Below are 15,000 nucleotides of genomic sequence, written 5' to 3'. Positions count from 1 at the left end.
TCGGGACTATAAAGGGTGGGAAGGGTCCGCAGCAGGTCAGGCGGAGCGAGGACGAGCCAAACGAGACACCAGGAAGGACCTGACCGTGTTTGTGTTGCTGGACTCTGAACCCTAGTTGACTGTGAGAAGCTGGGAAGCGATGAAATGGGCTGGAAATGCTTTAAAAATGGCTTGAAAAAAAAAAAAAAAAAGCTGTGAAATGATTGGAAGGTTGTGAAAAGGTCTGGAAAGGGCTGGAAAGTACAAGAAAATGGTGAATACAGAATGTAGCTAAAAAGTACTGAAAAAATCTCGAGAACAGTGAAAAGGCAAGAAAAAGAGTAACAGACCGAAAACATATGGAAAATTATGGAAAAGGAACAGTAAAAACCTGGCATGAAATGGAGAGCATCGGAAAAGCTTTAGAAAAACCCAGGAATGGACTAGCAAAACCCTGGAAAAGAACGTGAAGGAGTGTTGTGAAGGGCACCGAGGCACTAAGCTGCACCACCATCACCATCACTATCACCACCACCTTCCCCTTCTTAACTCCTCGCCCCTTCCCTATGCCGTACCTCAGCGCCGCCTCGTCAGCCGCCACACAGCCGCGACCCTCAGCAATTCCGCTCTGATTTACCTGATGCAAATGATAGCCTACCTGGGAGCCCACATGCCTTAATTACAAGTTATTACCGGCGTGCTGAAAGGAGGATCACAAGGAAAAGTTGATGCAGTGAACAAGTTAAACGCGACCTCACGACACCCACACCGCCAGAGAGAGAGAGAGAGAGAGAGAGAGAGAGAGAGAGAGAGAGAGAGAGAGAGAGAGGTGGGGGGAAGGGAGGGATGTAGACATAATGCTAAGAAGTAAACATGACATTAAGCTTGAGGATAACATTCACCTTTCTTCCTCCTCTCTTCCTCCTCCTCCCTCCTCCTCCTCCTCCTCCTCCTCCTCCTCCTCCTTTCTTTCATCACCATTTTTCTTCTTCTTTACCATACATATTTCTCTCGTTCTCTTCCTCTCCCCATCCCGTCTATCTCAATTCTCCTATCTCCATTTTCTCCCCTCCTCCTCCTCCTCCTCCTCCTCCTCCATCCCTGATCCTCCGCCTTCCTTCCATTCCTTCCTCCTTTTTCCGAGCTTCCGAAAATCTTCCTATTCAGCCAAACTCAATTTCATTCGTCTTTCTAAACCTTCTATTTATTGTTATCGTTGTTGTTGTTGTCGTTGTTGTTGTTGTCGTTGTTGTTGTCGTTGTTGTTGTTGTTGTATCAGGAATAAATCTTGTGGTTCTGATAGCATATTGGTGTTAGTATTAGTAGTGTCAGTAGTAAAAATAGTGATAGTAACAAACAATAAACAAAAACAGCACAACAACAATAAGCAACATATGTATTCGTAGTAGTAGTAGTAGTAGTAGTAGTAGTAGTAGTAGTAGTAGTAGTAGTAGTAGCAGTATCAATATTAGTAGCTACTGTTGTTGATGTCATTTTCCAAGACGGCTATGGTGATGATGATGGTGGTGGTGGTGGTGGTGGTGGTGGTGGTGGTGGTGGTGGTAAGAACGTAAGAACATAACAAAATAAGGGAAAGTACCAACCTATTTCAATTTATCATCCCCGTCCATACATCTGTCTAATCTTCCTTTAAAGCTTCCTAACGACTCAACACTAACAACCTGATCACTGGGACCGTTCCATTCACCTACCACTCTTTCTGACAAACTGGAGAATGAATGTGGGTATGTAACTGAAATTGTTAAAACGCTTTACCTGGTCATCTTTTTAGGTGTGACACTTAGATTGGTAGTGACAGCCTCCTCCTCCTCCTCCTTCTGCTCCTCCTCCTCTTCTCCTTCTCACTGCTGTATTCACGTCATGTTCAGCTCCCTACACGAGCCCTTAGAAACCCGTTATCGTGACGTGCAAATGACGTGTTTGTTTTGCTAACCAACACGTGTACACACTTGGCGGCCAGAGGCGACTGGGAGAGGCGGAGGTAAGGCGGGGCGGGGGCGTTGGGGAGAACAGCGGCAGAAGTCGACAACAGCATAGGGTTTGAAGAAAGACAGTAACGGTGGACGGGGAAGAAGGTAGCAGGATTGGGTAGAATAGGTGGATAGGATTGGGAAAAGTAGCGCCGAGGTGAGTTAGGAAAAGACAGTGGCACAGGTTTGGGGAAGGATAAACAGTTGGGATGTGGGAGAAGACAGCGAAGGTTGTGGAGTAGGATAATGGGGGTTGGGGAGAAGTGTTACCTATAGCCATACATACACCCACTGAGCATCCAGAACCATCCACCATCCTTCCTATTCATCCATTTCTCAATTCACCCACAAATTTGGACCCCCAACAGATCTCTCCGTTCATCTACTCACCTCTCAACCTTCCACTTTCCCCACTAGGCCATCCATCCATTGATCCACCTACTTTCCCACCTTCTACCCACACCACAGGACCATCTACCTACAAAGACTTCCACCAGATCTCTTGTCTAACTTTCCACCCATCCAACCATCCATCCGCCCATCCAGCTTCCCAGGGCGGAGGGGAATGTGGCAGCGGCATACATAGAGGGCAGGATGGCGAGTCGTTAGCTTAGTGGCCGAGAATTCCTCCTGCCTAATGGTGCCGTCCCTTCGTCAGGAGGAACACAAGAACACAAAGAAAGTGAGAGCTACAGTTAATTGCTAGCCGTGCGGTTTATACTAATAGTTTAAATGATTTTAAGTGAGATAGCGGTGGTGATGGTGGTGGTGGTTGCGGAGAACGTATAAATAATAATGATAAGCATAGTAATAATAAAACTACTACTCTTACTACTGCTACTACTACTACTACTACTACTACTACTACTACTACTACTACTACCAACAGCAACACCATCAATAAGAACAATAACTAACAACAACAATAACAACAACAACAACAACAACAACAACGACAACAATAATAATAATAATAATAATAATAATAATAATAACAATAATAACAAAATAATAACAAACCAAAGAAAGAAAAGACAAAACAAAGAAAAAAAAAATAAACGAAACAAACACTAGAACACGAACGAAGGAATCACAAGAAATAGAGTAACGAAGCAAATTATTCCTTATTAGAAAAACCTTGAGGAAAGAACAAACCAAAAGACAAAACACGAAATAAAAAAAAAAAAAAAAAAAAAACACGTCAGACGAGAAGAAAAACACCCTAGTTATTTTTCCTTTTTGTAGTGGCATGAGGAGGAGGAGGAGGAGGAGGAGAGAGACGCAGTGGTATTGGAGTCAGCAGCTCAGCACTTAAACCCATATTCTTAAACGCTCTGCTCTCTCACCACCACTATTTTGAAAGGCTATAGAGATATTTACAAGAGCTTTTCATGGTGTTTCTTTTCTTGATATTCTGGAAATCTCACCAATTCGTCTCTAGAACCATAAAAACCATCTTAAACACTGTCACGTCAATTACAGGCTGAGAATGTAGCGGCGATGCAAGCAGAAGTGTTTCAGAATAAGTTAGTTTTGGTCTTTTTCTTCGCCTTCCTTCAGTGGCTTAGAAATTCTTTGTGTAAAATATAATAGACAGTATTCTCAAAGCCCCGGCAAGTTCCAATAGGTTTAAGTGGAAGTGCTTTGGGTTTCTTAAGATGTGCTCATGATTCTACACAGTAATAAATTAGCGACTATTCTGCATCAGAGAGAGAGAGAGAGAGAGAGAGAGAGAGAGAGAGAGAGAGAGAGAGAGAGAGAGAGAGAGAGAGAGAGAGAGAGAGAGAGAGAGAGAGAGAGGTGAGAATCTAACTAATCTGAGTTGTCTCAATTTTTCAACATTTTCCAGTAGAAGGTTGGAGATTGTTGTGATAGTGTAACGAGGATTCTGCAACGTCGCTGGATAAAGAATAGAAAAACAAAGATAAAAAAAACATGAGAACCTAATCTAACTTATCTCCTCCTCCCCGTGGCTTTAGTGGAGGTGGCTGGGTTTCCAAAGTTGAAGGTTCTAGCGATAGTTTGACAAGGACTCTGCATCATCGTAAAAAAGAAGAAAAAACCCACACCCATGAGAATCTAACCTAACCTAACTAATCTAAATGATCTCGACTTTCAACACACTCGAGAGGAAGTTAATGGGACGTCCAAGGTTGTGTTCATGATTCTAGAGACAGTTGACAGTTTAAACGACGATTCTGAATAATCTTACTGATAAAAAAAAGCACCCATAAGAATCACAGTAACCGTCTCTCTGGCCTTTGAAAATAGCCTTAATGAAGGAAGAAACCGTACTAGAGGCAAGACATGACATATTTATAAGCAAGTATCCAGAAAAAAAGTGATAAAAAGAATATAATTTGCAGTTTAAGCCAGTATGGAGTTTGGAGATGGCTGTTGCACTAGAAGTAACGTCTCGGAATGGTTAAATGTTAAGGAGAGACCAGTCAAATAGCAAGGAAACGATTAAGAAGACGAAATAAAAGGTTTTGCAAGGGTGGGACAGTGACTATGAAGAGACGAGCGGCGGAAGAGATATAGCCTTTGTCCACCATAGGAGCTGTAGAGGCTGAAGAAGATAACAGTGCCAAGATGTCAGGTTAAGCGCCGCCGCAGAGACAAGACAGCGATCACCTCATTACTCATTCTGCTCACTCGTCTCCTCGTCACATCAACATGACGAGGCGACGCGTTGCTAACATTTTTTTTCCTAGTAGAATGTGTGTGTGTGTGTGTGTGTGTGTGTGTGTGTGTGTGTGTGTGTGTGTGTGTGTGTGTGTGTGTGTGTGTGTGTGTGTGTGTGTGTGTGTGTGTGTGTGTGTGTGTGTGTTTTATCAAGGGTAAGCCGAGAAGATTGAGAGTCAGGTAGGAAGACAAGGCGTGTTAATCAACTGAGGAGACAAGAGCAGTGTAGTGCAGGTGTGTGGCGCCGGCTTGCTATTTGTTGTGTGTGTGTGTGTGTGTGTGTGTGTGTGTGTGTGTGTGTGTGTGTGTGTGTGTGTGTGTGTGTGTGTGTGTGTGTGTGTGTGTGTGTGAGAGAGAGAGAGAGAGAGAGAGAGAGAGAGAGAGAGAGAGAGAGAGAGAGAGAGAGAGAGAGAGAGAGAGAGAGAGAGAGAGAGAGAGGACACAGTCGACCAGAAAGACAAAATGGGTGAAGAAAACGAAGACAAACAAGATCAGGTTCACTACGTATAGAGCAACATGATCAATATTTATAATCCAATCCGTCACGCCAGAAATCAATCGTCGTCTGATACTCGAGGGAAGGAATCTTTGGGCGGTTCATCTGCATTACAGGAAGCTGAGACAAAACAAGTTACAGTGGTGTGAGTGAGTGTCCCTCTCTCCTCTCCTCCAACGTCTGCTCCCTCCCTGCCGGCACTCCTGTAGCGCTCTCTCCCAAAAAAGGGCTTCATATTTATCTTTTTTTTCTGTCTCTCTCCCTCTCCTCGAGTACAAGTTTGGGACAGCTCGGCAGCCCCCTCGGCGGCGCCAACCCCGGGTTTTTTTGTTTTTATATCCTGATTACATGTTCTAAGAAGCTTGTGGTGGCAGACAAAAGAATTATATCGTGTCCCTCATGCAGAGAACACCTGGATTGTATATTTTTCTTTCTCTCTTTTTTTATAGACCTTTGGGTACGCGTTCTTAATGTTCGTGCGGAAGGAGTAAAGAATTGTACTTTCCTTCAATGGTAAGCGAGTGAAGTTAGACGTGCTATAAAGTAGTTGCTTAGGAACTTACGTATATAAATAAAGAAATAGGAGAAAAAGGGGAAGAAAAGTGAAGGGTTAACTTTCTCACAGTAAATGACGAGAGAAAAAAACAACAACTAGACATTATGCAATATATATTCGAACAAAAAATAAAAAAAGGAAAAGAAAAAGAAAAACCATACGAGAAAAAAAAGGATAAAACTTCTTCCAATGCAAATCGAACAAAACTTATGGTACTGAGAAACATAAATAACAAAACACTCATTTTTAAACAGTAAAAACCTAAATGAAAGAGCAAAATAATAACGAAAAGGCAAAACGTTTAAAGGTAAATAACATCCAAAAATCTTGAAAAAAATAGATGACAGAAGCAAGAAATCAGCCCTGTGTCAGTGTTTGAGGCCTGAAAGCGTAGCGGAAGTGGCGTGGCCTGTGCGGCGTCTGACTGTGGCGAGGACATGCGCTACGTGTCTCTTGTGCTTCCTAAAGGGTACAGCAAATGTCCTTCTGACGATACCAGGTGGGCAGGTGGGTAATTGGGGACACGTGGGATGGGAGGGGAAGACAGGGCAGACACATAGCGAGATGGTGAGGCGAGATAGGAGATGAGGTACTGGAGCGGCGGCAGGACTACACGTACACAGCTAACCAACAAACACACACACACACACACACACACACACACACAGCGGTGGAAAAGGTTAGGGAAGGTCTTTGTTTGGTAGCAGATGAGAGGTGGTGGTGGTGGTGGTGGTGGTGGTGGTGGTGGTGGTGGTGGTGGTGGTGGTGGTGGTGAGAAAGCTAGTTCAATATTTCGCTGCTTTCCTGTTTCTCCTTCCCCAGCAAAATGAAAAGCTATATAATAAATAGATAAATAAATAAATAAAAGTAAAATAAAATAACTAAGTAAATGAACAAAATAGGTAAATAAAAAAATATAAAATGAAATAAGCACACAAAAATATAAAATAAAATAGGATAAAACAATTAACTGTGTCCTTGCTAATCCTCACAACTTATTTCATTCTAACTCCAAATTCTTCTTCTAATTCTGAATAAAAACCCCGAGTCGTTTCAAAAATTTTCTGTCATACAATTACTACTCGTACAAATAGCTCACTCAATCCACAGCGCTCTTGTAATTCTAAACAGCTAATTCATTCCACTATTTCGTCCTTTCTGTTAATTCTAAAGCTTCCATAAATGAATCATGCTGCAGTCTGTCCCGTATTCCCTTCATTTGGCTCATCCTGTCGCTACTTGGTCCGCCTTTTCGCCGCGCACTCCAGCCTCCTCCTGACCCCTCAACTCGGTATTCAGTGCACGGAAAGTCTACTTTGAAAAAAACTCTACTTGCCGCCGCTCCTCCCTGGCCCGCGGCGGTAAAAATGTTCATTGTGCCCGCCTCGTCTTACGCCCCGCGAGGAGGAACTGGCTGGCAAACGCGTGCACTCACAGAACAAGATGACTGCAAGTTTTTGTCGTTCAGAGTAGTACATGAAATTGAGCACGAAAATTTAGCTCACTAAGATTCTAATCAGACCTTGTAATTTTTTATACGTAATGTTTAAGGTAAAGGTAATTATCACTTACTTTTTTTTTACAGGTGAAAGAAACCACCAAGGCGTATAAAATATATATCATAAAAAAATAAGTTAAATAGGGTACTTCCAAAATGCAGGTCCATTCGGTCGCCAATGTACCGTAACCTCCCTCGTACACATAACAGACAGAATACTACTTAGACGATCATTACTGGGCTCAAAAATAAGAAGAAGTATGGAAAAACTGGATAGCAAAGAGAAAAGAAACCGCTCTATATAGTTCTTGAAAGCAAAACTGGAAAAAAAACCTTGAAAAGAAATTTAAGCGTTCAAAAAAGAAGAAAAGTGTGTTGAAAATACATACACCGGCAAAAAAGAAAGAAAACGAATAAAAGGAATGAAGTGCCAAAGAAAAAGAGTATGAGAAATTTGAAAAATAAAAGATACTATGCAATTCTCGGAAGGGAAAGCAAACTTGAGAAAAAAGAGAAGGAAAAAAATAGGAGTTGATTGATATGTAAACAAAAAAAAGTGAAAAGAAATAAAAAAAGAATAGACAAATAAATGAATAACTAAAAAAATAAGATCATAATAAATAAAAGAAAACTAAAAAAAGAGAGAGAGAGAGAGAGAGAGAGAGAGAGAGAGAGAGAGAGAGAGAGAGAGAGAGAGAGAGAGAGAGAGAGAGAGAGAGAACTAAGAGGCAAAGGATAGACAGTAGCCCAGCACATCTGACCCAACTCTAAGCCTGCAGCGCCATCAAGCAGAGACCATAATCATGATAATCTCACTCTGGAAGCTCAAGTCTAATACACACCCTAAAAAAAAAAAAAAAAAAAAAACACATTTATTTATAGGGTATGAGTGAGTGACGGGAAAGAGAGAGGGAGAGAGGGAGATAGAGGGGGAGGTATGGAGGAGAGTGAAGGAGATGGAGAGATGGAGGAGAGTGGAGAAGAGGCACTGGAGAGTCTCTACGGAAGCTGGGCGTGACGAGCCATAATTCAAACGTGTTTAAGTTAGTAGTGTCGCGGTAGCGGCGGCAAACACACCTCCTCCTCCTCCTCCACCTGCTCCTCTTCCTCCGTCTTCACAAACATCCTCTAGCCCACGCCCACACCTGGAAGCTCATACATGCCTGAAGGCACGCCGCTGAGGCCCCGCCCACCCTACACACCGCCCACGTCAATCACACGCCAAAAAAACAGACGCCCGTCCATACGATTTAAACGCGACTCTTAACGCCTTGACGCGAGAGTCGCCTACAGTATGTCTGGAGGAGGAGAAGGAGGAGGAGGAGGAGGAGGAGGAGGAGGAGGAGGATAGAAAATGGAGGAAAGGTGAAAGGAGCGAGTTGAAGGAAAAGGAGTAGGAGAGAGGAGATTGAGAGACGGTAGAGAAAGGGAAGAAAGACGAAAGGAAAGGGTTAGAAGAGGAGGAGGAGGAGGAGGAGGAGGAGGAGGAGATGGTGGTAGATGTGGTGGTGGTGGTAGCGGTAGTTACAAAGAACAAAATATGAAGGAATAAAAAAAGAAAAGCGAAGAGGAAACAAAAAAGGAAACAAGAAATTGGGAGAGATAAAGGAGGAGGAGAAAGAGGAGGCAGTGAAACATAAGGAGATAGGAGAGAATGTTACATGAAGGAGATAAAACATAAAAAAGAAACAAAGAAGAGAAAGAAGAAGAAAATAAAGACAGTAAAAGAAGTAGGAGGAAAAGGGATGAAGAATGAGGTGAAGAATAAAAAGAGAGGAAAAAAAAAAAGAGGAGGCTTCAATTTGTTGGAGAAGGAATTTTGTAGAAGGGAAAGAAGAGGGATAAGGAAGGAGAGGGTGAAGGAGAAGAGGAATGAGGTGAAGGATGAAAGAGGAGGAGGAGGAGGAGGAGGAGGAGGAGGAGGAGGAGGAGGAGGAGGAGGAGGAAGAAGAAGAAGAAGAAGAAGAGGAGGAGGAGGAGGAGGAGGAGGAGGAGGAGGAGGAGGAGGAGGAGGAAGAGAAGGAGGAGGAGGAGGAGGAAGGAATGGTATGAGAGGCACTCCCTTTTATGGCACGACAAACAGACGAAGATCTTCCCGGAATTAAAATTTAGTATGTCGAGAACAAGCAGATGTTGAGAGAGAGAGAGAGAGAGAGAGAGAGAGAGAGAGAGAGAGAGAGAGAGAGAGAGAGAGTTTTCTATATGTATTGCTCTCTGAATGTGTGTTTCTTTGTTTTTCTCTCATCATTTCTATATTCACCGATGTTTGTTGATGTGTGTGTGTTCGTTTGTCTGTATTTTTTGTCTACATCTGTTTGCTAGTCAGTCAGTCAGTCAGTCAAGAAGTCAAATTTGTATGTTTGTCTGTCTGTCTATCTGTTTGCTTGCTTGCTTGTCTGTCTATTCATGTACTTGTGTGGACTTTTTCTGTCTGTCTGTCTATCTGTCTGTCTGTCTGTCTGTCTGTCTGTCTCTCTCTCTCTCTCTACTTAACCCCTTCAGTATTAGGACGCATTTTCACAATTAGCTACAATATGTTTTAAGTCCAGGAGCCATTTTAGAGTAGACAGACTATATATTATCGATGACAGACTGTGATGCCTCGATTTGTCCATTAACTTGTGCCACGAATACTTGAAGAGCGCTATGTAGGTTTGACTCTCAGCAGCTGGCAGTGTCCCCAGTGTCGAGGTGTCACATTGGAGATAAGGATAAGGTGTATAGTGGGAGATGGGCTGGAGCGAGGTGTGAGAAAAAGGGAGAGAGAGAGAGAGAGAGAGAGAGAGAGAGAGAGAGAGAGAGAGAGAGAGAGAGAGAGAGAGAGAGAGAGAGAGAGAGAGAGAGAGAGAGAGAGAGAGAGAGAAAATTATCGCTAAATGCTCTCTCTCTCTCTCTTTCTAGGACGGTGAGAGAGCTAAAGGCAGCAGGCCACAACCACCTCTACCACCACCACCACCACCACCATCACAACCACCAGCACCTTCATTACCACCACCGCTGCCACCACCGCCACCACCATCCCTACCTTCGGACCTCCCAGCCTACACCATCTTAACTGTTAAATCTGTCTTCATCAGCGTCTCGACCGCCCAGGCCTTTTTAAATTAATCGCTAGTTTCTTTAATTAATCGCTGGCTTTTTAATTTCTGCGGCTGTGTAAGGGTAGAACAACCTTCCATTCTTCCCTTGAGACCTCCAAACATGTGCTAAGGAATGAAGGTGTGTGGCCGTGGGCTTCTTGTTGGCTTGGCTGGGCTTGGCTATGCTGGACTGGGGGTAGACTGGGTGGGGTTGGGTTGTGTTTAGGAGGGAGTGAGGAAGTCATTTCGTTAGGAAGTTGAAATTTTTAGATAGCCCCACTTAAAAGAAGAGGTAGGAGAAAATATATGGATAACTAAATAACGTAAGAAAATAGGTAAGGATGAATGAATAAAAGGAAAGTGTTATTGTGACGGTTTATCTTTGTGACTTGATAGTATGTCAATGAAAATTTGTAGTGGTGGTGACAGTAGTAGTAGTGGTGGTAGTAGTCTATAGTAGTTGTAGTAGTAGTAGTAGTAGTAGTAAAAAATAATGTGGACGAGTGTGTGACTGACTGAATGACTGATTGTATAAGAGTAGCTGACTGTTTGACTGACTAAGTGACTAAGCCATAAACGGACAAATCAATTCGATAGAGTGAACGACTAAATGAATGATAAACTGACTGCGTGAATGAAGGACTGACTCACTGACTCACCGGCTGACTAATCGACTGGATACAATGCTTGACTGGTTGTATGACTAATGCCACAAATATGTGAACACACACACACACACACACACACGAAAAAGAATCAAGTCATGAACAGATTCTTAGATGCATGCAGTACACACACACACACACACACACACACACACACACACACACACACACACACACACACACACACACTGCCTATCCTTCAATCACCCAATCAGAGGGCAAGACAAAAGAGGACTGGCCAATCACCGCTCAGTCTTCTTTCTGGGGAGAATGGCGTATCGGGATTCGTTAATCATCTCTTAGGATCCCGCGCGCGTATGACTCTCGGGAAGCTCGGAATCTCAATATTCAATTACGCCGCGGAAAGTCGTGATTGAAATATGTGAGGAGGCGACGGGGCGGCAGTGGCGGCGGCCTGAAGGGGATCAGCCGTACGCCGCCACTCTCCTCTTGTCCTCCCCACCTGCACCGGCATACCTGAAGGAGGACGCTTGGGTATCCTCCTCCTCCTCCTTCTCCTCCTCCTCCTCCTCCTACTACTACTACTGCTACTACTACTACTACTACTACTACTACTACTACTACTACTACTGTACTATTACTATAAATCTTCGCCGCCGCTGCTGTTTGTTGTACTTCCTTTAGTTATAGTTATTTTTCTTGTTCTTTCTCTTTTTTTTTCGTACTGCTACTGCTTTCCTCCTCCTCCTGTTGCTCCTGATGCTGCTGCTGCTGCTGCTGCTACTATTACTACTACGACTACAACCACCACTAGACAAGCTACCAACAACATTAACAACAACACTACCACCACGATATTAACAAAAACTACTGCTACTACAACTACGACTACTACTGCTACTACTTCTACTACTATCTACTACTACTACTACTACTACTACTACTACTACTACTACTACTACTACTATTACTACTACAACCTACCTATCTGCTTCCCTGAGGAACTAATTAAATATTTTACCTGCACTCTACGTTAAGTCCGCTTGCTCATGTGACTGAAATACCTCTCTCTCTCTCTCTCTCTCTCTCTCTCTCTCTCTCTCTCTCTCTCTCTCTCTCTCTCTCTCTCTCTGCACAGTTTCAATCACATTTTTCGTCTCATATATTTACCTTTTATTTCTCTCTCTCCCTTCCCTTTCTCCCTCTCCCTCTCTCCCTCTTCCTCTCCCTCTCTTTCATTCACAGGCATTCTTAGCGAGAACGTCAAACAATTTATAGGCCTAAGTTTACGAGCCTATGTGAGTGGGCGTGGAAGAGGCGGGGTGAGAGTCAGGGAGAGATAGAGGGAGAGGGAGAGGGAGAGGGAGAGGGAGTGTGAGAAAAAAAAATAGCTTGTTCCGATGTTACGTTGGTAGGAATGAGAGAGAGAGAGAGAGAGAGAGAGAGAGGAGAGAGAGAGAGAGAGAGAGAGAGAGAGAGAGAGAGAGAGAGAGAGAGAGAGAGAGAGAGAGAGAGAGAGAGAGAGAGAGAGAGAGAGAGAGAAAACAAAAATCGTTACTCTGCTGTTAATTAATTGATTGAGAGAGAGAGAGAGAGAGAGAGAGAGAGAGAGAGAGAGAGAGAGAGAGAAAAGCTATCTGTCGAGCGAAAGTGGACAGCGTTGTACAGCATTCCTGACCTCTCTCTCTCTCTCTCTCTCTTTCTGTGTGTGTGTGTGTGTGTGTGTGTGTGTGTGCACGCGCATGTGCAATAACCTTTCTCAACAATATAAAAACAGTAACACACACACACACACACACACACACACACACACACACACACACACACACACACACACACACAAGACACACATTACAAAGTCTAAACACACAAACATAACTTTCCTACAATCAAACAAGCAGACACTCTGAAGAGCAGCAGGGAGCTAAACACACGCCAACCAACCAAAAAACAAACTAATAAAACACTGATTTTATTTTGTCTGTTCACATATTAGTTTTTAATTTGGTGAATACAAAGTTAAAAGTTCAACAAGGTGATTGGTAAGGCATCGTGAGAAATATATTACTGCAGTATCATGTAATAATGCAATAATAAGCGTAAATGTGTATAAAAATAGACAAATGTTTATAATAATGGTTAATACTGCGTGCGTGTAGAATGTAAGTGAATAAATTGAATAAACATAGCAAATAATGAAATATAATACTGTGATGTAATAATGTAGCACTATGTGTATATACGTAGATAAGTAAGTGTTTATAATGAGGGTTAACATTGAGTGAGTGTAGATTGTAAGTCAATAAACTGAATAGATACAGGTAATAATGAAATATAATACCGCCCTGTGATGTAATAATGTAACAATATATGTGAATGTGCACATATGTAGATAAGTAAGTGTTTATAATGAAGGTGATATTAGTAAGTGTAGATTGTAATTAAATAAACAAAGCGAGTAATAAAGAAAAAAAGATATTTGACTACTGAGAAGAGAAAAAGAAGAGAAATATATGGACGTGCAAGAATTATATATATAAAATGATAAAAGAAGCAAGAAGATGGAGGAGTAAATCATATTAAAGGCAAACAGACAAACAGACGGACAGACAAACACACTAAAGAGCAAATAAAACAGCGGGAGCATAATAAGGATAAAAGAAAGGTCAGATAAGGTCACATTAGCTTATTATAAAAGGTCAAAGGGGTTCACTACTGCTATCATCCCCACCACCACCACCACCACCACCACCACCACCACCATTACCACTACTACCACTATCATGATTTTTGCTGTCAACGCTATCACTTCTTCCTCCTCCTCCTCCTCCTCCTCCTCCTCCTCCTCCTCCTCCTCCTCCTCCTCCTCCTCCTCCTCCTCCTCCTACTCCTCCTCTTCTTCCCCAACACGAGTCCTCACTTACTCCTCTGACACGAAGGGGAAGGGAGTAAGTAGGGAGGAAAACTGGGGTGGTGGTGGTGTTGGTGGTGTTGGTGGTGGTGGTGGTGGTGGTGGTGGTGGTGGTGATGGTGGTGGTAGTCCGTCCTACACAAACAACACCAAGGTAAAATATGCTTTAGCACCTCGTAGGACTATTCTCTCTCTCTCTCTCTCTCTCTCATACATTTCATCACCGCCCGATCTCTTCTTCCTCCCTCCCTTTTTGTCTCCATCTCTCCAGTCATTCTTACTTTTCTCTTCCTTTTCCCACCTTTCCTCCTATTCTTCTTCTTCCTCTTCGCTTATTCTACACTTTTCCTTCAGTTTTCCTTCCTCTTTCGTTCTTTTATTACCATTTTCCTTTCTTCCTTCCTTTCTTATTTTTCTTATCTCTTTCACTCTTCTCATTTCCTTCATTTCCTTACTAATTCATCTCTCTCTCTCTCTCTCTTAGTCTTTCTCTATTTTTTTTCTCTCTTTTATTAACATTTTTTCCTTCCTTCCTTCCTTCCTCCCAATTATTCCTCTTCCTTTTCTTCTATTTCATTTCCTCTACATTTTTGATCAACACTTTCCTTCCTTCCTTATTACTCTCTCTCTCTCTCTCTCTCTCTCTCTCTCTCTCTCTCTCTCTCTCTCTCTCTTATCTTTCGCTCTTTTATCATCGCTTCTCCTCTTTCCTTCATTCCTTCCTTTTCTCTCCCCACACCCTTCCTTCCAATTATTTCTCCTCTCATTCTCCCTCCCTACCTCTCTCTCTCTCTCTCTCTCTCTCTCTGTTCCTCTTCACTATCAAATACAAAATCTTGGTTATAAATTCAAGTAACAACGTTTAATAACAGACGAGTGAGAAACATCCAGACTCCGATCTGATTGTGCGTAGAGCAAAGTGTGTTTGTTTTTGCCTCTGTCTGTGGCCTTTGATAAAATACTGAGGCGTGAGGGAAGGATTGGGAGAGGCTGGGACTGGGTGGGGTAAGCCGGGTGTGCGTGGGAGAAGCTGGGGGTGCGTGGGGGAAGCTGGGCCAAGGTGGGTGTGTGTGTGGGTGGGTGATGGGAAGAGGGTATAGGGTGCAAGCCTGGGTGTGGGAGTGTAGGAGGGAGAGGAAGGAAAGGAATTGTGTATCCTCCTCTTCCTCTTCTTCCTC

General features: G+C 43.0%; 1 protein-coding gene across 3 annotated transcripts in view; it reads right to left on the bottom strand.

Moving 5' to 3' along the window:
* Positions 1–15,000, bottom strand: part of LOC123516594 — a 236,521-nt gene that overhangs the window by 55,681 nt on the left and 165,840 nt on the right. The gene's annotated exons all lie outside the window — the stretch shown is intronic.

This window comes from Portunus trituberculatus, chromosome 41 (assembly GCF_017591435.1).
Source record: "Portunus trituberculatus isolate SZX2019 chromosome 41, ASM1759143v1, whole genome shotgun sequence".
NCBI classification, from domain to species: Eukaryota; Metazoa; Arthropoda; class Malacostraca; order Decapoda; family Portunidae; genus Portunus; species Portunus trituberculatus.
Note: the sequence above shows the minus strand (reverse complement) of the source record. Positions and strands in the feature narration are given on the sequence as shown.